This window comes from Schistocerca piceifrons, chromosome 4 (assembly GCF_021461385.2).
Source record: "Schistocerca piceifrons isolate TAMUIC-IGC-003096 chromosome 4, iqSchPice1.1, whole genome shotgun sequence".
Classification (NCBI taxonomy): Eukaryota; Metazoa; Arthropoda; class Insecta; order Orthoptera; family Acrididae; genus Schistocerca; species Schistocerca piceifrons.
The window spans coordinates 425,836,311-425,861,799 of record NC_060141.1 but is presented as its reverse complement, the minus strand read 5'-3'; positions in this window follow the sequence as shown (position 1 = coordinate 425,861,799).

The following is a 25,489-nucleotide window of genomic DNA, read 5'->3' as shown; positions in this document are numbered from 1 at the left end:
TTCTTGGCATACTCTTGACACTGTGGTTTTGGAATATTGATGTCTCTAATGATTCCTGAAATAGGATGTCCCATGCGTCTATCTCCAACCACCATTTCGCGTTCAAAATCCGTGAATTCCAGCTGTGCGGTCTTAATCAGGTCAGAAACCTTTTCGCATGAATTACCTGACCACAAATGACAGCTCCGCCAATGCACTGCCACTTTATACCTTGTGAATGTGATACTAGCACCATCTGTAAATGTGCTTATCTCTGTCTCATGACTTTTGTCACCTTGGTGTACAGAGCCCTTTTTGCAACATGTTACTACGTACTTGCAAAGTAACTAACAGACCATTTCAATCCTTATAATCAGATAATTTGTAATGAGGCATGTCTTTAATTATCTTTAATTTGTAAAGCTTCTTACCTTGTTACACAGAAGTACACTGAATATCTCTGTAGTACATAACTCCATTATGAATGCCAGACAAGGAGATAATCTACATGAAAATTATTTTTATAATAGAGGGAAACATTCCATGTGGGAAAAATATATCTAAAAACAAAGATGATGTGACTTACCAAACGAAAGCGCTGGCAGGTCAATAGAAACACAAACATACACACAAAATTCAAGCTTTCGCAACAAACTGTTGCCTCATCAGGAAAGAGGGAAGGAGAGGGAAAGACGACAGGATGTGGGTTTTAAGGGAGAGGGTAAGGAGTCATTCCAATCCCGGGAGCGGAAAGACTTACCTTAGGGGGAAAAAAGGACGGGTATACACTCGCACACACGCACATATCCATCCACACATATACAGATACAAGCAGACATTTTTGTGTCTTGTACTAGGATTGTGTGAGCAATGGCTCAATTTAAACTAATTTTTGTTAGGAACAAAAGCCATTAATTAGTAAATGCATTGAGAAGTTTATGTAAGAACTCAAAAGATCCTTACAAAGGCTTTTCTTAGATACTAAAGTTATCTACTTTATACAAAATTCTTACTGATTGCTTCTGCTAAATATACACTGTAGATGCACTGCCCCACAAGATTGTTCTATTAGATGATGGACAGTAAAAATAAACTTCCATACTTTGTATTTACTTCAGTACAATGAGAGAGGACATCTAAGGAGAAAACAATGTGAACTGAGTGTAACAACTCTATTTTAACTTGTTATCCAACTGGACTCTATGGAATATTACAGTGTATATTCCACTTTGTGTGTATCCATTAGCGTACTGAATGAACTCCACAGCTGACTTGATCTATAGATCATTGACATTATAGACACACATGAGACATTGTTGGTTGCTGATTTACATGCAGATGCAAAAATCACATGCACTTAAAAGTAGTCAGTTTTAACCAAAAAGTCACTTGTGCAAAACTGGTTAGACTTGGCATTGATCCACATGTAGGCTTGTGAAGCTATTATTTGAGCTGTCTACTGAAGCTGAGTTATGGCCTCTGGTTAGTATGTTTGTCACAGCAAATACTAAGTATTGATCCTTGTGTGATTCCAGGTATTGCGTTCCCTATTCTGAAGTTAGTTGCATGGATGTGACATTGACGTTAATGAGACCTTCTGCTTTCTGTCATGGAGATAATGCATCCATGGACAGGGATGCTACTACTGCAATAGTACTGTAGTTTGCCAAGTATCAGTTTTGGTCCTCTCAACAAAGGCCATAGTGAGGTCACAGAATGTGCTTGTACCAACAAGATAACATTTCCCATTCTCTTGTGCCAGGACTTCAATTATTGGGTATTGCATGTATTTCTCTGTCAAGAATTCTTCGCGAAAAAGACAAGTTGTACTGAGGGGGAAAAAACGAAAAAAGCTTTCTTAAAAACTTCTGAAAAGACAGGAAGGAGCGAAACGAGTCTGTGATTGGATACGATCTGTTTATCTAATTTCATATATGGGTTTTACTACAACATATTTAGGTCTATGATAGGATATTTCACAAATCATTGATTTTGTATCAAGTCGGCCCAAGATTTTAATGCCCAAACATCATCATAGTCAGTAAATGTACTACTCTTTAGTGATATGACAAATTTTGTAATCACCTTAGGGGTTGCATTTCTTGAACAAATATCTGTTGGTGTTACATACACTGCCTGCTGCAGTAAATCTAACACATTTGTATTTTGTTTGTCATTAGAAAGTGCAGTGTTAGCAGCCACATTGAAGAGAATTTGGGGGCTAATGATTTCAATGTATTGTCATTTCTTCAACAGCTCATTTCTGGGGAGTAAATGCCATTCTTTGAGAAGTTTTGTGTGGAGAATGGCAACTGGCATCTTGTTTGCCATAGAGAAACAATACATTGTCTGAAGTACTTATGGTGTCAGGGGTAGGGCTCCATTAGAGTCAGTGATGGATTTGTGGTAGTCACCATATTAAATATAGCATGAACGTAAACATTAGTCTGCGCTACAGGTCGATCCGCTACTACAACCTTACTTCGGCATTTACATTCATTGGCTGTGCCTCTCACAACACTTCTTTCCACCTTACCTAGACTTTTGGCAATGCTACAGATCAGTTTGTCATCACAACAAGATAGATCAATTTCAGCAGAACACCAGTTGTACTATACTCATTTTAGCAAGTTATTGCACTATGCATTTCGATGAGGTGGAATAGCCTTTGTCATAATGAAAGATTTGCATCTTATATTAGGCAGTGAAGATATAAGTACGGACTAGGTTTTAAAGTTTTGCATATATGTTGTCACCTATTGAAAGTACATAGAAGGGAGGCTATAATTTCAATTCTGAAGTTCCTTTAATGTCTTTATATTATCCCGTAGTGGGCCTTTCACTTTATATGACTCATTTTTATCAGCTTCCTTTCTTGCTAATATTATAACTCTATTTGTTGTACCTATTAGCTTCATCTACTATTGAACATGTGTGCTCTAACTCATCCATAACTAGTATATACTAGTTACTGGGAGTGCAAGAGGCCTGGACAGCTACAGAAATTCATCAGATAGGTGGTAATATCCTAATTCTGACATTTTTTTAATATCTGATTTGGGAAGTTTTAGAAAGTTTTGTGCTTAAGAACATCGAGAGAAGTACACAAAACGTATTGTATCACAAATGTTTGACTATTATACATTTAAAGCTGCTTGAAGATAAAAATATTTAGATATCTAAAAGGCAAGCATATTTCCATTAATATGTATGTAGCATAGTTTTTATGGTATTAAATCCAATGAATTATGGAATAAAGCTTTAAAATATTTGCTAAATGTATTTTTATTTGTATGTCAGTAATGTTAAACTGACAGTGAAAATCAAAAATTTGAAATAGAAAAAAAAGTATCCATTGAAAAAATCCTGTTGGATACCAGAAAAAAAATTCTTTTGATACTCCAGGAGAAACAAGAAAGAAACATTATTTACCCAGTTTTGATACTATCATTTTTGGTTAAAAAATCTTCACACTTGATTGCACTACTGGATGTCATCAAGAATATATATTGTTTGTCATAATAAGTGGCCAACAAACTGCGTCAAAAGCTACATGTTTTGAGGTGATTGGGTAAAATGTAACACAGGATCAGCATTTGATGAGGTGCATGTGAGAAATCTTCTAAAACAACCCTCATATTGACTGTCAGAACAGAGTTACAAATCTAAGACTGAACCAATACAATTATCATCTCCAGTTTGACAGGTGGTTGTAAAGAATTCACAGTTGTTAACACAATGCCTGCTTGTTGCATTAAGTTAAAAATTGGGGGCTTATATATCTGCAATGCCCTGCAAACATCTATATTTGCCACGATTGAAAAACAGTGCCGGCCGGAGTGGCCGAGCAGTTCTAGGCGCTACAGTTTGGAACCGCGCGACCACTACAGTCGCAGGTTTGAATCTTGCCTCGGGCATGGATGTGTGTGATGTCCTTAGGTTAGTTAGGTTTAAGTACTTCTAAGTCCTAGGTGACTGATGATCTCAGAAGTTAAGTCCCATAGTGCTCAGAGCCATTTGAAAAACAGTGCCGAGACCACCACCACACCAAAGAAATATCGGAATTCACCATACAACCAAACAGACGGAAGTTTTTATTTTTTGACTTCCATCCTGGCACTATTTTGTCACCATAATTTAAATAAAATGAAAATTAAAGCAAAGTAACAATTAACGTTGATCACATACGCTGCATAATGGTAGGGTTGATATACCTACCAGGGAAGTCATCAGGACACTCTGAGCTGGGGTTTTAGAAATGAAGTAAAAATTTATTTAATGTAATTACTTTTTATTTAGAACACAATGACACTGAATTTGTTGCAGCAGAATTACTTCATACACAATATTTATTGGTAGACTTCACCTTTTTCAGCACGTCTTTTTTCCCATTTATGCATTAATAAAACTCCATGCAAGTCAGTTTGCAGTTAAACTGGCACTGCAAGATGGATTGCACTGTTCCTGGCAGCAGTCGATTTCTTTCATCAGTCCACTGGGCCATCAGCGAAAATACACTATGTGATCAAAAGTATCCGGACACCTGGCTGAAAATACTTACAAGTTTGTGGCGCCCTCCATCGGTAATGCTAGAATCCAATATGGTGTTGACCCACCCTTAGCCTTGATGACAGCTTCCCCTCTCGCAGGCATATGTTCAGTCAGGTGCTGGTAGGTTTCTTGGGTAATGGCAGCCCATTCTTCACAGTGTTGCGCTGAGGAGAGGTATCGATGTAGGTCGGTGAGGCCTGGCCGAAGTTGGCGTTCCAAAACGTCCCACAGGTATTCTCTAGGATTCAGGTCAGGACTCTGTTCAGGCCAGTCCATTAATGGGATATTATTGTCGTGTACCCACTCCGCCACAGACCGTGCATTATGAACAGGTGCTCGATTGTGTTGAAAGATGCAATCGCCATCCCCAGATTGCTCTTCAACAGTGGGAAGCAAGCTTAAAGCATCAATGTAGGCCTGTACTGTGATAGTACCATGCAAAACGACTAGGATTGCAAGCCCCCTCCATGAAAAACACGACCACACCATAACATCACTGCCTCCGAATTTAACTGTTGGCACTACACACGCTGGTAGATGTCGTGCACCAGGCATTCGCTATACCCACACCCTGCCATCTGATCGCCACATTGTGTACCGTGATTCGTCACTTCACAGAACTTTTTTCCACTGTTCAATCGTCCAATGTTTGTGCTCCTTAACCAAGCGTGGCGTCGTTTTGAATTTACTGGCATGATGTGTGGCTTATGAGCAGCTGCTCGACCATGAAATCCAAGTTTTCTCACCTCCCACCTAACGGTCATAGTGCTTGCAGTGGATCCTGATGCAGTTTGGAATTCCTATGTGATGGTCTGGATAGTTGTCTGCCTATTACACATTATGACCATCTTCAACTGTTGGCGGTTTCTGTTAGACAACAGACGAGGTCGGCCTGTATGCCTTTGTGCTGTAAGTGTCCCTTCACGTTTCCACTTCAGTATAACATCAGAAACAGTGGACCTAGGGATGTTTAGGAGTGTGGAAATGTCGTGTATGACGCAAGTGCACTCAATCACCTGACCACGTTCAAAGTCCGTGAGTTCCATGAATCCATAGAGTGCCACATTCTGCTCTCTCACGATGTCTTATGACAGTAGAGGTGGCAAAAAATAACGTAACTGATAGAAATAACCGGTTACTGAGAAGTAACGGTTACTGCGATAACCGTTCCTCTGATTCTGGCAGTTATTTCAATAACTGTTTAGTGTCAACAGTGCCTCGCGCCATCTGTTGACCGAAGATCGTACTGCGCATTTGGAAGGCGTTCTATAGACCATGGGAATAACTGTGAGACTGCGCGCCATCTGTTGATAATAACTGTGTACTATTTCGTGGGCCTTCGTTACTTTTAGCATAAACAATTAAATAAAGTTAATGTCCGAGCCGTGGCTGATAGGAGCTGCAGTACAGGCATTAACAAGTACGGTCGTTCCCTTAAGCCACCGCCTTACGTGTTAATTTAGCTTGGACGGGTAGTACAAGGAAAGTTACTAAGGAATTCGAGCGACTATGGAAATAACTGTATTCTCCTCTGGCCGTTATCGTTATTGGCTCGTAGTTCTAGTTCTCTGGTAGTTATCGGGCTACCACCACAGATAACCTGGAAGCTGGTAACGGAATAACTGTGTGTCTATAACTGTGTGTCTAGACGTTCCTGACTCGGTGACTCCAGTTAAAGGTCGTAGTTCCAGGTGATATTTCCAGACTGGAGCGAACAAATATTTTCGTACTGCTGCGGAAATAGCCGCTGGCCATCGCGAATGACAAATAACATGTCAGAAAGTATAACATAATACAGTGGAATATAATAATTATTATCCTCATCATTTGTCAGGAGATTGTCAAAATATGTGAATATATCACAGTAACTGCTAATATTTACAGAATTGGTACACTGACAGAATAAAACACAGTTACGTACTTTTAATAAATTTATCGTACACAGAATACCTGATCTTGACTGTTGCAACCAAGTGCTGTCAAAACTGAAATATAGCAGAATTTTTACCTAAGCTGGTCTATCAGTCTCTGTTACGATATTCATCTACAGAGTAGAAGGAGGGGTCAATGGAAGTGTCTGATTCCACCCGTTTGCTTCGACGTAATTAGGTGTTGTGGTGTGTGAATGTCATTACGGCACGGTGTTTATGAGTTGGTTTTTGTGTGTGTGTGTGTGGGGGGGGGGGGGGGGGCTGTCGATCTAGGTTGCAGTGCCGGAATTTGCTGGTGGTAATTAATTTTTTTTTCTAGCTGTGATGTTTTGTGTATTTATGAAGTATTGAATGTGATTTAATTTATGTAGGGATGATTGATTTGTGGACTTTTGGGATTGTGGTTTTATTTTTCGCAGTTGTAGGTGTTGGGTTTTTGGCATCAGTAGCTGTGGTGGACCTATATAGGTCACCGGAAATGACCGATTCCCATTTTCATAGTTGTGTGTGTTGATGTTTTAGTATCGTCATCTGAGGTTGACCTATGTGGGTCAAGGGAAATGTCTGATTCCAATTTTCGTACTTTTAGTTGTGGGTATTGGTGTTTTGGTATGGTCACCTATAGTTGACCTATATTGTTCAAGGGAAGTGTCCGATTCCTGCAGATTTTTGTTGGTGTAGCAGAATGCTGTATTTTTTTTCTTTTTGTTCTTCATTTTGTGTTTTGGGATCATGGTGTGTTTTTTTTTACTAGCTTGTCCTCACTCTAAAACCCCCAACTTCCCGCAGTTGTCCCATTGGTTTGATTGTATTTTTGGTGGGAAATGTTATTGTATTATTTATATGTATCTTCGTGTTTGTTGCCATGTGTATGTAGTGACGTCATAGACACACTTAAAATAGCCATTTCTGGCATACTGATGATGGGTGGAATCAGACACTTCTGTATCAAATAGTCTTTCAAACACACTGTAAACCGTGCCTTATCTGAAACCAAGTTTTTAATGGTTGCTGACTTGCTGGCAGTTTATTGAAAATGCATGTTCCTGAATATTGGACCCCTTTTGGACCAAGGTAAGTAATTTTAGGTCTTTATGTAGATTGCTGTTCCCATTTCTAGTACTGATATTATGTATTAAGCTATTGGTTGGAAATACTTGTAACAAATTTCATTAAGGAATAAATATACTAGGAAGCAGTGGTTAGAATACAAAGTTCCTTGAACAGGTTCCTACATGATGTTCTTGAATTGATACCACAAACGATTTTTATTACACGCTTTTACATGCAAAAAACTTTTGCTACGTTTGATAAGTTACCACAGAATATGCTCCCTTATGAAATAATAGAATGAAAAAATGTGGTATGCCCTTCCCAACTGAATTTATTATCGAGTTGTAGTCCCAGAAATGTAACACTGTCAACCTTTTCGATCTGCATGTCTTCATATGTTATAAACATGCTGTCGCTGGAGAAATCGAGCAGTTTGCAAATCTGACATAAAACTTGGATTAGCGTACTCACACTTTCCCCAATAGGACTAGCTTTTACAGCACAGGAGTAAACGAATCTGTCACATTACGTATATTTTTTGTTGTATTACAAGGCTGTACACTTTATTCTATTATGTGAGCAGCAAAAGAAATTAAGCTTCGAATTTAACCTACAGAACTCAGTTTACATATTACTTCATACTTAAAAATGCATGTTGTTAACATTTTACTTAAACAGTGCTTTGGCGAAGTTCCGCGTACTTTCTGTCGCAGCTGCGAAGATAATATTTCCAATAGCGACCGATAACCTACAAACATATAATATGAAACACTAATAATCGTTCTAACATCAACTAAAATGTACCCGGAGTTAATAAGCTAAGGTTATAACACGATTCATATGACATTCCTGCTATTTCACACTACTCGCAGTTATACTGATAACTAAACTGATGGATTCCAACTATGTCGTTATTTAACTGTCGGAGTATTCGGTATTAGCTAGCAAAAAATAACTTGGCAGTTATTAATAACGGTTAAAGATAACGGTTATCAAAGAATAACTGGAACTGTGATAACGGTTACTCCAGAATAACCGTTTGGCCCACCTCTATATGACAGGCGTCTAAAGCTATTTTTTTTTTTTTTAATAGTGTGTGGCGTGGACTGAAGAGATCATCCTTGATGACTTATTCTTCTAGGATGGGATGTAAGGATAAAAGGAAAACACTTTATTTATTACACATTCAGTTAGGCTTGGGCACGCAATGGGTCCTTTAGCCTGCTGTCTTTGGTGATGTCTATCTCCTGTGGAGGGTGAAATGTGTCAAGGCTGTTATGTGTGACTGCTTCCTCGTGTTATGACAGATTGCCTATGGGGGGTGAAACGTTATTGACTTCGGTACTCGATACTTGTGCCATCTTGCAGGGTTTACCATTCCTACCGATTCTAATTGTCGAACTTCGTCCCTAAGGGCATCGATCTTGTCAAAAACTCGTAGAGCCTTGTCATGGACCTTCTCTTGTATAGTGGTCTCGTGGAGTGCGGTGCGGATGTCGACGTTTCTTGTCCACCATGGAGCTCCTGTGATCCATCGATAGCAAATGTTTTGCAGCACTTGGAGTTTGTTGTAGTTGGAGACGCACGTAGTTCCCCACGAGGTGGAGCCATACAACATTGTGGGTTCCACTGTTGCCTTATACAATTGGAGTTTAGTCTTAGGGTTGAGATCCTTACTCTTCAGGAACGGAATCAATGACCGGGCCATCTTCTGGGCTGCCGTCTTCTTGTCGTCAATATGCTGCGTAAAGAGTAATTTTTTGTCAAGGTAGACACCGAGATACTTCACTCCCGGCGACCATGGTATAAATTGGTCAGCTATTTGGAGTCTGGCATTCAGAACTGGTTTCCTCCGTGTGAACAGAACGGCTGCCGTCTTCGTCGGGTTGATCGTTATCTTATTTTGCAGCGCCCAGCGTTCCATTACAGCAAGTTGCCGTTGCATCCTAGCGATTAGCTGGTCTAAGTGTCGTCCAGTTGTCAGAAAAGCTATATCGTCTGCATAAAAACTCGCCGTAACAAGGGGGACTGTTGGGATGCCATTTATATATAAGTTGAAAAGCAGAGGCGAAATGACCGAGCCCTGCGGAATTCCTGCGGAGATCAGTTTCATTTCGGAGTTTTTGTCGTCGACTCGGACATACAGTTTCCTGTCCTGCAGAAAGCTGTCTATGAGTCTAATGTAATAATCCGCAATAGGGGTAGTACGATGCAGTTTGGCGATAAGGTTGGGCCGCCACACCTTATCGTAAGCTTTTTCGATGTCAAGGAAGACACCAATCGTGAAGTGCTGCTTGTTGTATCCTTCTTGTATCCGTTTGGTGATCCGTAAAAGTTGAAGTTCGGCAGATAACTTGTCCTTGAAACCGAATTGTTCGGGTCATATAACATCATGCGCTGTAAGCGTGTCATGGAGCCTCTTCAACAGCACTCTCTCGAGCACCTTGCCAAGGGTCGGCAAGAGGCTAATTGGCCGGTAACTGTTGGGTTTTGCTTGGTCTTTACCTGGCTTGGGTACTGGTACTACTCGAGCCGTCTTCCATGCTGTAGGAAAATATCCCTGCAGAAGACAGCTGTTGAGAATTCGGGTAAGGAGCACAGTTGGCTTCCTGGGCAACTGTTTCAAATCGGTGTTGCTTATGGAGTCGTTGCCTGGCGCATTATTCCGAGTCTTCTGGATAATTTTACGGATCTCTGCTGGTGTGGTGAGTCGTGGGCGGCTCTGCACAGGCGCAGCACGAAAAGCAGTCCATTCTGCTATAACGACGGCTTCCTGTTCTTGCAGGCGGACGTCGTTCACGGGGGTCGCTGGTGTAGACATCTGTTCTTGGTAAGTCGTAGCATACAGCTCCGCCTGGGCGAGTTCGTCATAGAGGAGGCCATCTGGTCCTCTGATGGCTCGTTTAGGTGGCCGCTGGTGTCGTATGTTCTTGACTACCTGCCATTCGTTCTTGGTTCGAAGTAAGAACTCATCCATCTTATCTTCCCAGACCTGCTGTCGCCACTCGGCCACTCTCCTGTGCAGTTCTCGTGTTAAGACGTGTGTTTCTCGTCGGTCGATCGGGTTTCTATAGCGGAGCCAACGTCGCCTACTCCTGTTTCTCTGTGTCTTCAGTTCTTGGAGTAGAGGCGGGAACTCATCGAAAGCTACTACAGGGTAGACCGTGTGAGTAGTTGCCCTCCGTTTGGCTGCCTTTATCTTCTGCGTCAAAGTTTGTACCGCGATGTCGATGGCTTCCGGTGTTGAAACGTCCTGCGTCGGGCAGATATTGTTGTCAAGATATGTCCGAAATTGACCCCAGTTCAGAGTTTGTGAGGTTGGGGGCGGAAGGGTGGCCGTTGCGTGTTCCACTATGCTGATAACAGGTCGGTGGTCAGACGAAAGATCGTCGACGGTGCGGAGCTGGAGGTTCGTCTCAATATTTTTGATGACAGCAATATCTAGGACGTCTGCTTCTTGCCGATCGACGTAAGGAATTTGTGTCGGCTCTCGTGGGCCATGGACTGTGATGCCCAGTTCTTCTTCCATGGCAATCAAAGTTCGTCCACGAGGGTTCGTACGCCGGTAATTCCACGCGACGTGCTTGCTGTTGGGGTCACCTCCGAGGAATATTTTGTCAAAATTGGTGAAGATACTCCTTAGGTCGTCTGGCAACAGGTTTTTACCGGGGCTGTTGTACGCCGCAAGGAAAGTGATGTTGCCTGTCGCCGATCGAACCGTTACTGCTGTTGCCTCCAGATGTTGGAGGTGTGGTAGTGTTTCATGATGGTGCCACAGTTCCCTTTTAAGCAGAACTGCAGTCCCTCCACCTCGTTGGCCTTGTCTGTCCGTTCTATAGACGTACATCTTACGAAATCTGAGCTCAGTTGTTGGACGAAGGTGCGTCTCCGATACAAGTGCGATGTCGATTTTGTGACGTGAAAATTCAGTGAATTCTGTTTTCTTGTGTTTCATTCCGTTGGCGTTCCATTTACAGATTTTCAGGTTTCTCGTGGTCCCAGGGCGATCCATCTTAAGGTGTTCCAAAGGCCGTCAATACACTTTCGATTAATGAAAGTATCCCCACTAGTTGTTGCTGCACGGCGGTGAGAAGTTTCGCGACATCAGAGAGCGCTGGAGCTATAGATTCCATCAAATGAACTGGTGAGACGTAGGTTTCCGGTTCTGGTCGGCGTGGTGATGCTGCGTGGGCGTATGAGTAATGCTGGCGGTGCTGTCGAGGTGGAAGTGCGTCAGGAGGAGGCTGTGTTACTGGCTGCCATGTCGTTTCCGGCTGTTCTTGTGACGGTTGCTGACGTTGGGGCGGAGGGTGTGGCGTCAGGTTGGAGTTCCGTATTACACGAGTCCTCCATTGAGAGGGCTGCAGGGAAGACCATTGTCTGTATTTCCTGAGAAGTTCCTGGTACTTCTGGCAGCCACGCCATGTGTCAGGATGGTCCTTTTCACAGTTAGCACATTTCGGCGGAGCCCCTCGGGGATGAGTACAGGCTGAAGATCGGTGTTGCCCTCCACAGCGAACGCAGCGAGCAGGCAAGCTGCAATAATTAGCCGTATGTTCGAATCGCTGGCAGTGGCGACATTGAACAGGTCCTTCCTGTCTGTTGTAGGTTTCAATAACGACTTTAGTATATAGAAGGTATTTGATGTTGTAAATCTTGTAGTTTTCCTTTTGGGCTGGCAACGTGACACAGTAAGCATCTTGAGGTCGTAATTCCTTCGTGTTGTCGTCTCGATTTTTAAACTGGTGGACGTTGATGACAGGAAAACCCTTCTCTATCAGTGCGTCTTTCAGTTCTTCCTCCGTAACTTCGGCAGGTAGACGTTTAACAACCACTTTGAGCTCCTTGTCCTGTGCGGCCTGATGTGTAAAAAAGTGGATGTCATTCGACACAAAGAAATTTATGGCCCGCCGTTGATCTTCATAGGAGTCAAAATGATATTTGATCCTGTCTCGTTGGTAGATGGCCTTAAGACTGCCGTCAATATTCGCTTTCAGCGCCTTGTTGAGTTCCGTGTAGTTCTTGGTATGGTAAATAGTAACTGGCGGGACTTTGCGTAGTAAGTTACGGCCAGAGCCATCTGTTCCCTCTTTATCTGCTTCGAGATTGACGTCACTCGTCTGGTCCATACGTTCTGGAGCATCTGTAGTATCTTCCGTCGCAATAGCCGCATAACGGTTGGAAGTTTTCAGTTCTTCTGGACGTTGTCGCTTCCGAGAGTTGTTCTGCTTAGGAGAAGCGTTGAGTCGTTTTCTTTGTCGAACTAGTGTAAAATCGCCCTCTCCGTCGGTGGGCTGCATGATCCAAACTTCTTCAGAGGAGACTCCCTCCATTTCGTCGTCGTCTTCCGGTGGAGAAAATTGTTCCACGTCGCCTACTTGTTCTTCAGGTTGTGAAGTAGGAACTGTACTAGTCCGGTTGTCGTATACTTCCTGACTTTGCAGAACCATGTGCTGTATTTCACGTCTTAGTTCCCGTTGTTGCCGATCGTTCTGTGTTAGCTGATTTCTCTCGTCACAGGGGTTTGACGTACGGTGTCTTCCGCTCTGCATTCGCATATCGCTCGTCGTGGTCCTGTCCTCATTGTCTTGCCTGTCAGAATCCATTGTCATTGTAGGGGTCGTCGCCGTTGTATCCGTCCTGTGGGGAGCGGCCGCCGGGATGGCCGGCGGGGCAGGCCCCACCGACCGGCCAGCGGCCGGCCCCGGCGCGACCGAACCGGCTGGCTCGGACGCGCGCGTTCCGTTGTCCGCACTCTTCAGCATCGCGCGCTCAACTAGTGGTGGGCAGGAAATCACGTATCTGTTAGAAATCGCGGTGACTGAGAAGTCACAGATATTACAGTAGCAACTTTACAGAATCTAACTGCGATTTCAGTCACAGTTAGCAGTCGCAAGTAGTATTTCACATTCAAAGACGTGAACCATCTATTGGTCGAGTTTAGCACTGCTTTCTGCGATTTCAGTGACAAGTCGCAACTAAGAGTCGCAAGTAGCAACTAAAAAGCGCGGTTAACAGTGGCATCTGTTGGCCGAAGTTCGTACTACGTCCATCTCTGCGGTACGCTATGGAGTCTAACTGCGATTTCCGTGACAAGTCGCAACTAAGAGTCGCAAGTAGCAACTAAAAAGCGCGGTTAACAGTGGCATCTGTTGGCCAAAGTTCGTACTACGTCCATCTGTGCGGTACGCTATGGAGTCTAACTGCGATTTCCGTGACAAGTCGCAACTAAGAGTCGCAAGTAGCAACTAGAAAGCGCGGTTAACAGTGCCATCTGTGGGTCAAAGTTCGTACTACGCCCATCTCTGCGGTACGCTATGGAGTCTAACTGCGATTTCCGTGACAAGTCGCAACTAAGAGTCGCAAGTAGCAACTAAAAAGCGCAGTTAGCACTGCCATCTGTTGAGCAAAGTTCATACTACGCTATTCGCTACCGAGTCAAACTGCGATTTCTGTGACAAATCGCAACTAAGAATCGCAAGTAGCAACTAAAAAGCGCAGTTAACATACTTTTCCTAGTGTCATCTGTTGACCGACGTACGTACTTCGTTATGAGAGCCTTGTGCCTCACGGGATCGATGTGCTGTGTGTGCATATGAAGGGCTTATTTCAATAGTGGTACAAGTCCATTTTTGTTAATTTTGAGATATAGAGTCGTAAAGTTAAATGAATGCTGAAAAATCTGCAGTTGAGATACCAGAAATATTCAAGCATATGGCTTCTTGCTAGAGATGAACCTTTATTTATGTTTGTTTGGATCACTAATTTCAGAAGCATTATAGACAGAAAAGTGTAGGTAATGGACTTGTACCACTATTGAAATAAGCCCTTCATATTATATGATGACATGCACATTCAGCATCAGTTATGGTTGGTCAAATACTGCTGTGACTCTGAATGTATTATATTAATAAGAAGCAACATTGCCTTTTTCTCCTGAAAATATCAAGTAACGTAACAAATGTGTTTGATTCTGCTTCCAATATGACAGTTTTGGTTAATACTCCACATGCCTACAGGACTTTGTAATGTTAACACAGCAGAACTCAGACATCTGTATAAGTGTAGAGAAATGAAAACAGTCATATGAATGCCTCACTTTTGTTCCGACACAGTTCAAGACTCGGGAGAAAAGTTTTACACCTGGTGTTCTACATGGCAACTTCACACACAAGAACTTTTTGCCGACACTACTACCACCTACATAAGTAAGCTTTTCCTGTGTCACTTTCAAGTAATGCACTTAAGCTATTCCTGATTTAACTGGAAGATCTGTACTTCCCACTTTCATATCAACAGCCTCAAAATGCCTATTGTAGACTTCGGGATATGTTACAGGTCAGTGTCACACCAAGATTGTGGAGAAGGGGGGGGGGCGGCACATCGGTATCCAACAAGTGTTTACCAATAAATAAGTGGCGGAAAATTACGGGTATAGGACGGCTTAACATGTGGAAAATGAGATTTTTATTATTCACTCAATGTATTTAACATTTATTATTCCTTTAAAATCGCACAACAACTTCAATAAAACACTTTAATCAGTCACACACTTATTTCATAATTATTTCACTTTTAAACTGCAAATCCTCTAAGAGCTGTCTTGAATCTTCACGAGTCTCTCTCAACAGCCTTGATGTGGATAGATATGTACAGCAACCAGTAATCAGTCAGAACTGCGTCTGCAAAAACACAAGGATTATTAAACAATTTTTGCTGTCACTAATTACTAGCAATGTAATTGACAGAGTAGATTGCTAATATTTGCTATATCACATTTGCTAATATTTGCTATATCACATTCGCAAGAACGATCTCACTGAAGTAATTAAGTCCATCAAAACGCTTAGAAACTAACCTCTCATCTCACGAAAACGGTCTAAAGACTGGCAATTTCTTCAGATCTGTTGACAATGATATTTTGAATTATGACTTTACTGAGTGACTGAAATGTAGTTCAGGTACCTATGAACATAACAATATGTTAGAATTCATTTTCTAAACACGAACTATTACGGTACTGTGCGGCTACTTGCATATTAATTACACTATTAATATTTTCACAGTTGTTTCTTTAATACAAAATTAAAGCCAACGGAAGAATAAACGTAAAACATACTTACCAATGACAGGTTTGTTGAGATGCAATTTTCTGTGTGTACAGATGTATCTTTTTCATACGGTGGTACGTCACAGAAATCGCAGAAGTCACAGAAATCGCAGAAGTCACAGAAATCGCAGAAGTCACAGAAATCGCAGAAGTCACAGAAATCGCAGAAGTATCAGAAGTCGCAGAAGTAGTAGTGGCGGAGGGATACGCGACTTAGGTTCCTTAACTGTGACTCTTAACTGCGACAAATCACAGTTAAGAATAACAGATACTGAAAAGTAGCATTCACAGAAATCACTGATATCGGAAAATCGCAGTTTAGCCCATCACTGCTCAACTGTCTAAAGCTAGCGAAATGAGGGATGCTCAACTACCGGACCTACCGATAGATGGCTCTACCAGCTGATTACTATCGTCTGTATTGCCCGCCATATTTGAATTTGCCAAGAAGTTTCTCTCGGTCTGTACGGTGTATAAGGAATTAAGGATTATCGAAATGGTGATTTCTTGTTCCGCTTTCAATTGTACGAAGCGATGGAGTAAGGAAAGTGACTTACCATTTCACAGGTAATAGGACTACCGATACAAGACGACAACAGTACAGACTTAGTGCGTTTGCTAATTCGATGTTTTTGAACAGGTTTCCTCTAAAGCACCCAGAGCTGCTAAAGAAGTGGATTACTTCCGTGAAGCGGAAAGATTTTAAACCTACGTCTTGCAGTTTTCTTTGCGGAAACCTTTTCCGACAAGATGATTACGTAGTGAGCCCTGGAACGTGGAAGAAACGTCTCAGACCCGAAGCAGTGCCATCAATTTTTGACTTTCCGACACATTTGATGCCACCAAATAAACAGCCACGACGACATGTTAGGATTTTGAGTGACAACGATGCTTCTCCATTTGAGGTAGCTAATTAATTTCCTTGCTATGTGTGTGGTTCTGACTTTTGTGAATTTATTTCGTATGGACACAAATGGGCTACATAGGTCTAAGCAATGTTGTAATACAGTTCCACATTTTTGTTTTTAGCGTTCTGTCCTGGAATCCGTGCTTGATTTGCCCTCTGCAGAAGCTACTGATTGCGTGGAGAATGTTGTCAATGAGAATTCTTCTGTGGAAAGCACGTCCCATTTATCCAATGCAGAAGCTACGAATTGTGTCGAAATCGTTGGTATAACGATGTTTTCACACCCCCAAAGTTTTCTTATAATATTTTTTCATCAAGCCTTGAGTTATTTCAATCATATATAACGAAATTATTTCTTTATTTCAGAGTGCAGTTGGTTCTCAAGTAATTGATTGTGGTATACAGTCGAAAGTAGAAATGGAAGACAAGGCGACCGAAACTTGCAAATTTTTCTCAGAAATTGTGCACGAATTAAAACGTAAACTGAAGTGTGTCCGTGAAAAACTTCGAAGAAGAGAGAAGAAAGTATTTTCCATGGATGACATCATAAGTTCATTGAAGAAGATGGGGCATCTTCCTGAGAAGTTACATAACTTCCTCAATCATCAGAAAGGAACACAAGTGGAATTAGTGTGCAATTTAGTGGACAACTCTCTCTCGTCAAAGGGTAATAGATACACAATAAATGTGAAAATGTTTGCGATGACTGTGTACCTTTATTCACCAGCAGCATATGAATACCTGCAAAAATTAATGTGTCAAGGCTGTTATGTGTGACTGCTTCCTCGTGTTATGACAGATTGCCTATGAGGGGTGAAACGTTATTGACTTCGGTACTCGATACTTGTGCCATCTTGCAGGGTTTACCATTCCTACCGATTCTAATTGTCGAACTTCGTCCCTAAGGGCATCGATCTTGTCAAAAACTCGTAGAGCCTTGTCATGGACCTTCTCTTGTATAGTGGTCTCGTGGAGTGCGGTGCGGATGTCGACGTTTCTTGTCCACCATGGAGCTCCTGTGATCCATCGATAGCAAATGTTTTGCAGCACTTGGAGTTTGTTTTAGCTGGAGACGCACGTAGTTCCCCACGAGGTGGAGCCATACAACATTGTGGGTTCCACTGTTGCCTTATACAATTGGAGTTTAGTCTTAGGGTTGAGATCCTTACTCTTCAGGAACGGAATCAATGACCGGGCCATCTTCTGGGCTGCCGTCTTCTTGTCGTCAATATGCTGCGTAAAGAGTAATTTTTTGTCAAGGTAGACACCGAGATACTTCACTCCCGGCGACCATGGTATAAATTGGTCAGCTATTTGGAGTCTGGCATTCAGAACTGGTTTCCTCCGTGTGAACAGAACGGCTGCCGTCTTCGTCGGGTTGATCGTTATCTTATTTTGCAGCGCCCAGCGTTCCATTACAGCAAGTTGCCGTTGCATCCTAGCGATTAGCTGGTCTAAGTGTCGTCCAGTTGTCAGAAAAGCTATATCGTCTGCATAAAAACTCGCCGTAACAAGGGGGACTGTTGGGATGCCATTTATATATAAGTTGAAAAGCAGAGGCGAAATGACCGAGCCCTGCGGAATTCCTGCGGAGATCAGTTTCATTTCGGAGTTTTTGTCGTCGACTCAGACATACAGTTTCCTGTCCTGCAGAAAGCGTCTATGAGTCTAATGTAACAATCCGCAATAGGGGTAGTACGATGCAGTTTGACGATAAGGTTGGGCCGCCACACCTTATCGTAAGCTTTTTCGATGTCAAGGAAGACACCAATCGTGAAGTGCTGCTTGTTGTATCCTTCTTGTATCCGTTTGGTGATCCGTAAAAGTTGAAGTTCGGCAGATAACTTGTCCTTGAAACCGAATTGTTCGGGTCATATAACATCATGCGCTGTAAGCGTGTCATGGAGCCTCTTCAACAGCATTCTCTCGAGCACCTTGCCAAGGGTCGGCAAGAGGCTAATTGGCCGGTAACTGTTGGGTTTTGATTGGTCTTTACCTGGCTTGGGTACTGGTACTACTCGACTCGTCTTCCATGCTATAGGAAAATATCCCTGCAGAAGACAGCTGTTGAGAATTCGGGTAAGGAGCACAGTTGGCTTCCTGGGCAACTGTTTCAAATCGGTGTTGCTTATGGAGTCGTTGCCTGGCGCATTATTCCGAGTCTTCTGGATAATTTTACGGATCTCTGCTGGTGTGGTGAGTCGTGGGCGGCTCTGCACAGGCGCAGCACGAAAAGCAGTCCATTCTGCTATAACGACGGCTTCCTGTTCTTGCAGGCGGACGTCGTTCACGGGGGTCGCTGGTGTAGACATCTGTTCTTGGTAAGTCGTAGCATACAGCTCCGCCCGGGCGAGTTCGTCATAGAGGAGGCCATCTGGTCCTCTGATGGCTCGTTTAGGTGGCCGCTGGTGTCGTATGTTCTTGACTACCTGCCATTCGTTCTTGGTTCGAAGTAAGAACTCATCCATCTTATCTTCCCAGACCTGCTGTCGCCACTCGGCCACTCTCCTGTGCAGTTCTCGTGTTAAGACGTGTGTTTCTCGTCGGTCGATCGGGTTTCTATAGCGGAGCCAACGTCGCCTACTCCTGTTTCTCTGTGTCTTCAGTTCTTGGAGTAGAGGCGGGAACTCATCGAAAGCTACTACAGGGTAGACCGTGTGAGTAGTTGCCCTCCGTTTGGCTGCCTTTATCTTCTGCGTCAAAGTTTGTACCGCGATGTCGATGGCTTCCGGTGTTGAAACGTCCTGCGTCGGGCAGATATTGTTGTCAAGATATGTCCGAAATTGACCCCAGTTCAGAGTTTGTGAGGTTGGGGGCGGAAGGGTGGCCGTTGCGTGTTCCACTATGCTGATAACAGGTCGGTGGTCAGACGAAAGATCGTCGACGGTGCGGAGCTGGAGGTTCGTCTCAATATTTTTGATGACAGCAATATCTAGGACGTCTGCTTCTTGCCGATCGACGTAAGGAATTTGTGTCGGCTCTCGTGGGCCATGGACTGTGATGCCCAGTTCTTCTTCCATGGCAATCAAAGTTCGTCCACGAGGGTTCGTACGCCGGTAATTCCACGCGACGTGCTTGCTGTTGGGGTCACCTCCGAGGAATATTTTGTCAAAATTGGTGAAGATACTCCTTAGGTCGTCTGGCAACAGGTTTTTACCGGGGCTGTTGTACGCCGCAAGGAAAGTGATGTTGCCTGTCGCCGATCGAACCGTTACTGCTGTTGCCTCCAGATGTTGGAGGTGTGGTAGTGTTTCATGATGGTGCCACAGTTCCCTTTTAAGCAGAACTGCAGTCCCTCCACCTCGTTGGCCTTGTCTGTCCGTTCTATAGACGTACATCTTACGAAATCTGAGCTCAGTTGTTGGACGAAGGTGCGTCTCCGATACAAGTGCGATGTCGATTTTGTGACGTGAAAATTCAGTGAATTCTGTTTTCTTGTGTTTCATTCCGTTGGCGTTCCATTTACAGATTTTCAGGTTTCTCGTGGTCCCAGGGCGATCCATCTTAAGGTGTTCCAAAGGCCGTCAATACACTTTCGATTAAAGAAAGTATCCCCACTAGTTGTTGCTGCACGGCGGTGAGAAGTTTCGCGACATCAGAGAGCGCTGGAGCTATAGATTCCATCAAATGAGCTGGTGAGACGTAGGTTTCCGGTTCCGGTCGGCGTGGTGATGCTGCGTGGGCGTATGAGTAATGCTGGCGGTGCTGTCGAGGTGGAAGTGCGTCAGGAGGAGGCTGTGTTACTGGCTGCCATGTCGTTTCCGGCTGTTCTTGTGACGGTTGCTGACGATGGGGCGGAGGGTGTGGCGTCAGGTTGGAGTTCCGTATTACACGAGTCCTCCATTGAGAGGGCTGCAGGGAAGACCATTGTCTGTATTTCCTGAGAAGTTCCTGGTACTTCTGGCAGCCACGCCATGTGGCAGGATGGTCCTTTTCACAGTTAGCACATTTCGGCGGAGCCCCTCGGGGATGAGTACAGGCTGAAGATCGGTGTTGCCCTCCACAGCGAACGCAGCGAGCAGGCAAGCTGCAATAATTAGCCGTATGTTCGAATCGCTGGCAGTGGCGACATTGAACAGGTCCTTCCTGTCTGTTGTAGGTTTCAATAACGACTTTAGTATATAGAAGGTATTTGATGTTGTAAATCTTGTAGTTTTCCTTTTGGGCTGGCAACGTGACACAGTAAGCATCTTGAGGTCGTAATTCTTTCGTGTTGTCGTCTCGATTTTTAAACTGGTGGACGTTGATGACAGGAAAACCCTTCTCTATCAGTGCGTCTTTCAGTTCTTCCTCCGTAACTTCGGCAGGTAGACGTTTAACAACCACTTTGAGCTCCTTGTCCTGTGCGGCCTGATGTGTAAAAAAGTGGATGTCATTCGACACAAAGAAATTTATGGCCCGCCGTTGATCTTCATAGGAGTCAAAATGATATTTGATCCTGTCTCGTTGGTAGATGGCCTTAAGACTGCCGTCAATATTCGCTTTCAGCGCCTTGTTGAATTCCGTGTAGTTCTTGGTATGGTAAATAGTAACTGGCGGGACTTTGCGTAGTAAGTTGCGGCCAGAGCCATCTGTCCCCTCTTTATCTGCTTCGAGATTGACGTCACTCGTCTGGTCCATACATTCTGGAGCATCTGTAGTATCTTCCGTCGCAATAGCCGCATAACGGTTGGAAGTTTTCAGTTCTTCTGGACGTTGTCGCTTCCGAGAGTTGTTCTGCTTAGGAGAAGCGTTGAGTCGTTTTCTTTGTCGAACTAGTGTAAAATCGCCCTCTCCGTCGGTGGGCTGCATGATCCAAACTTCTTCAGAGGAGACTCCCTCCATTTCGTCGTCGTCTTCCGGTGGAGAAAATTGTTCCACGTCGCCTACTTGTTCTTCAGGTTGTGAAGTAGGAACTGTACTAGTCCGGTTGTCGTATACTTCCTGACTTTGCAGAACCATGTGCTGTATTTCACGTCTTAGTTCCCGTTGTTGCCGATCGTTCTGTGTTAGCTGATTTCTCTCGTCACAGGGGTTTGACGTACGGTGTCTTCCGCTCTGCATTCGCATATCGCTCGTCGTGGTCCTGTCCTCATTGTCTTGCCTGTCAGAATCCATTGTCATTGTAGGGGTCGTCGCCGTTGTATCCGTCCTGTGGGGAGCGGCCGCCGGGATGGCCGGCGGGGCAGGCCCCACCAACCGGCCAGCGGCCGGTCCCGGCGCGACCGAACCGGCTGGCTCGGACGCGCGCGTTCCGTTGTCCGCACTCTTCAGCATCGCGCGCTCAACTAAAGTGCGCGTCATATATCTTGGCGGCCGAGTTTAGGTTCGTTCTGCGCATCTGACGTCACAAAACACAGTCAGCCAATGAACAGAGAACGACGTTGCCAGATCTCGACTGCAGTGCAGAGCACGGACGAGTGTCTTGTTTTAGAAACGTTCAGTCATAAATAAAGTAATAGAACAAAAGCAATGTCTTGATAGCAGACTTTCTTTTCTAGAAGGTTTGGAAAATGCATTCTTTATACCAATTGCTTCATATTCTATTAATTAATTAAACCAAACAAGCAATAAGACTCGTAATTCAGGCGATAGCAAGGAAAGGTGTTTGTTTCAATCTCACGAACTGCTTTTTCGCAATAAAGAACAGCGGTAATTGTTTATTTCCTATTGTACTTCGACGAAGCGTGAGTAATTCATAGTCATACCAACAGTGTTTTTAAGTAGTTGCGTGAAGTGTTAAGAGTCCTAATGGAGGTATCTGTTTCGATGAGCTGATGTAGCGGAACGGTCAAGGTGTTGGGCTGCCAAGTAAAAGGTTGTGAGTTCAAATCTCCTGCGGTGCTTAATATTTTCTTTATTTAAAAACAATATTGGAGTGCCTTACTTCACGAATTTTATTCGTTTGAATGAAATTTCTAGTGCTTTGCCTCTTCACTAACTTTTTCGCTGCTGCAGACACGTGCTCCCCGCATTCCGCGCTGTGCGCGATTTTGTCATCACTGCACTTCTCGTCTGTGCAGACACATGGTGTTCCCACTGCTTTGACACACTTTTCATTCGAGTTCACAAAAACTATTTGGCCAAAAAATTTGATTTTTACACGTCTTCTTGACTGATACCTTCCCCCCATAAATGACTTAATTTTGTTTTGATGTGCAGCATTAAATGTAGTAAACCATTGCACGAAATTTTGAAGAGTTTGCAGAGGTAAAAGTCCATAGCGTATACTTTCCGTATGGTCGATTTTAGTTGCCACAATGTTGAGAATGAAATGTGGACAAGATACCTAAATTTCATATAATATTTACTGTATAACAATATCTCATTTAATTTAAGTACCACATAGGTGTCGTATGTAATATTGAGAAATATTCCGTCTTTCAGGACTGTAATAAAAGTGTTATTTACACAGGGCGCGTTTGGCTTTATTTTAAAGCACTTCCATCGGTGAAAGGTATGGCACATACACAATGCTATTCATGTTCTATTTCTTGTTTTTGTTCCACAGTCGCAGTTTTACCAATGGTATTGAAATATTATCCCCCTTCTGCAACTGTAATAAGCGACTTATTTAGACCAGACGCATTTCTCTCTTTTGAAGCATCATAAGAGGACTGTATTTTGTGTCCTCCATTGCCAAGTCACCTTTCGTAGTTTTGTGCTGCGGTAGCACAATATTCAACGTTTGTGTTGGCTCATCAGTGTTTTAGCAAATAAATGCTGTTTGTTTGTGCCACACACAAAATTATATTTGACATAGCTCTGAGCACTTCACTGACAGACGGTATATTCAAGTCCTAATGTTTTTGTAAGTCCACAGTTTTGTTTAATGTATTTTGTCTACTTCCTTTTGATTGATTGAAGTGCTTTAAAATAAAGCCAAACGTGCCCAGTGTAAGTAAAACTTTTGTTACAGTCGCGAAACGTGGAATATTTTTTCAATATTACATACGACACTTTTGTGGTACTTAAATGAAATATATAGGTATCTTGTCCACATTTCATTCTCAACATTGTGGCAACTAAAATCGACCATCTGGAAAGTATACTCTATGGATTTTACCTCTGCAAACTCTTCAAAATTTCGTGCAATGGTTTACTATATTTAATGCTGCATAATAACTGCGTTGAACATCGAAACAAAATTAAGTCATTTATGGGGGGAAGGTATCAGTCAAGAAGATAGGTAAAAATCTAATTTTTGAGCCAAATAGTTTTTGTGGAATCGAATGATAAAGAGTGTCAAAGCAGTCAGAACACAATGTGTCTGCACAGGCGAGCAGTGCAGTGACAAAATCGCCCACAGCGCGGAATGCAGGGAGCACGTCTTTGTAGCAGCGAAAGGGTTAATGCGGCCGTGGTGGCTTTACTTCATGAACTGCGCGTTCCCCCCTAAACGTAAGCTTGCGAACTATGCCATTATGGCGCTGCTTCTCTTGGCGCGTGCGTCGTGTGCAACTGGCAACGCAGCAATCTCCCGCGTCTAAGCGGGCATGCGCGAGCCGCCAAGATAAAAGAATTGAACTATAGTGGTGGGCAGGAAATCGCGTATCTGTTAGAAATCGCAGTGACTGAGAAGTCACAGATATCACAGTAGCAACTTTACAGAATCTAACTGCGATTTCAGTCACAGTTAGCAGTCGCAAGTAGTATTTCACATTCAAAGACGTGAGCCATCTATTGGTCGAATTTAGCACTGCTTTCTGCGATTTCAGTGACAAGTCGCAACTAAGAGTCGCAAGTAGCAACTAAAAAGCGCGGTTAACAGTGGCATCTGTTGGCCAAAGTTTGTACTACGTCCATCTGTGCGGTACGCTATGGAGTCTAACTGCGATTTCCGTGACAAGTCGCAACTAAGAGTCGCAAGTAGCAACTAGAAAGCGCGGTTAACAGTGCCATCTGTGGGTCAAAGTTCGTACTACGCCCATCTCTGCGGTACGCTATGGAGTCTAACTGCGATTTCCTTGACAAGTCGCAACTAAGAGTCGCAAGTAGCAACTAAAAAGTGCAGTTAGCACTGCCATCTGTTGAGCAAAGTTCATACTACGCTATTCGCTACCGAGTCAAACTGCGATTTCTGTGACAAATCGCAACTAAGAGTCGCAAGCAGCAACTAAAAAGCACAGTTAACATACTTTTCCTAGTGTCATCTGTTGACCGACGTACGTACTTCGTTATGAGAGCCTTGTGCCTCACGGGATCGATGTGCTGTGTGTGCATATGAAAGGCTTATTTCAATAGTGGTACAAGTCCATTTTTGTTAATTTTGAGATATAGAGTCGTAAAGTTAAATGAATGCTGAAAAATCTGCAGTTGAGATACCAGAAATATTCAAGCATATGGCTTCTTGCTAGAGATGAACCTTTATTTATGTTTGTTTGGATCACTAATTTCAGAAGCATTATAGACAGAAAAGTGTAGGTAATGGACTTGTACCACTATTGAAATAAGCCCTTCATATTATATGACGACATGCACATTCAGCATCAGTTATGGTTGGTCAAATACTGCTGTGACTCTGAATGTATTATATTTATAAGAAGCAACATTGCCTTTTTCTCCTGAAAATATCAAGTAACGTAACAAATGTGTTTGATTCTGCTTCCAATATGACAGTTTTGGTTAATACTCCACATGCCTACAGGACTTTGCAATGTTAACACAGCAGAACTCAGACATCTGTATAAGTGTAGAGAAATGAAAACAGTCATATGAATGCCTCACTTTTGTTCCGACACAGTACAAGACTCGGGAGAAAAGTTTTACACCTGGTGTTCTACATGGCAACTTCACACACAAGAACTTTTTGCCGACACTACAACCACCTACATAAGTAAGCTTTTCCGGTGTCACTTTCAAGTAATGCACTTAAGCTATTCCTGATTTAACTGGAAGATCTGTACTTCCCACTTTCATATCAACAGCCTCAAAATGCCTATTGTAGACTTCGGGATATGTTACAGGTCAGTGTCACAC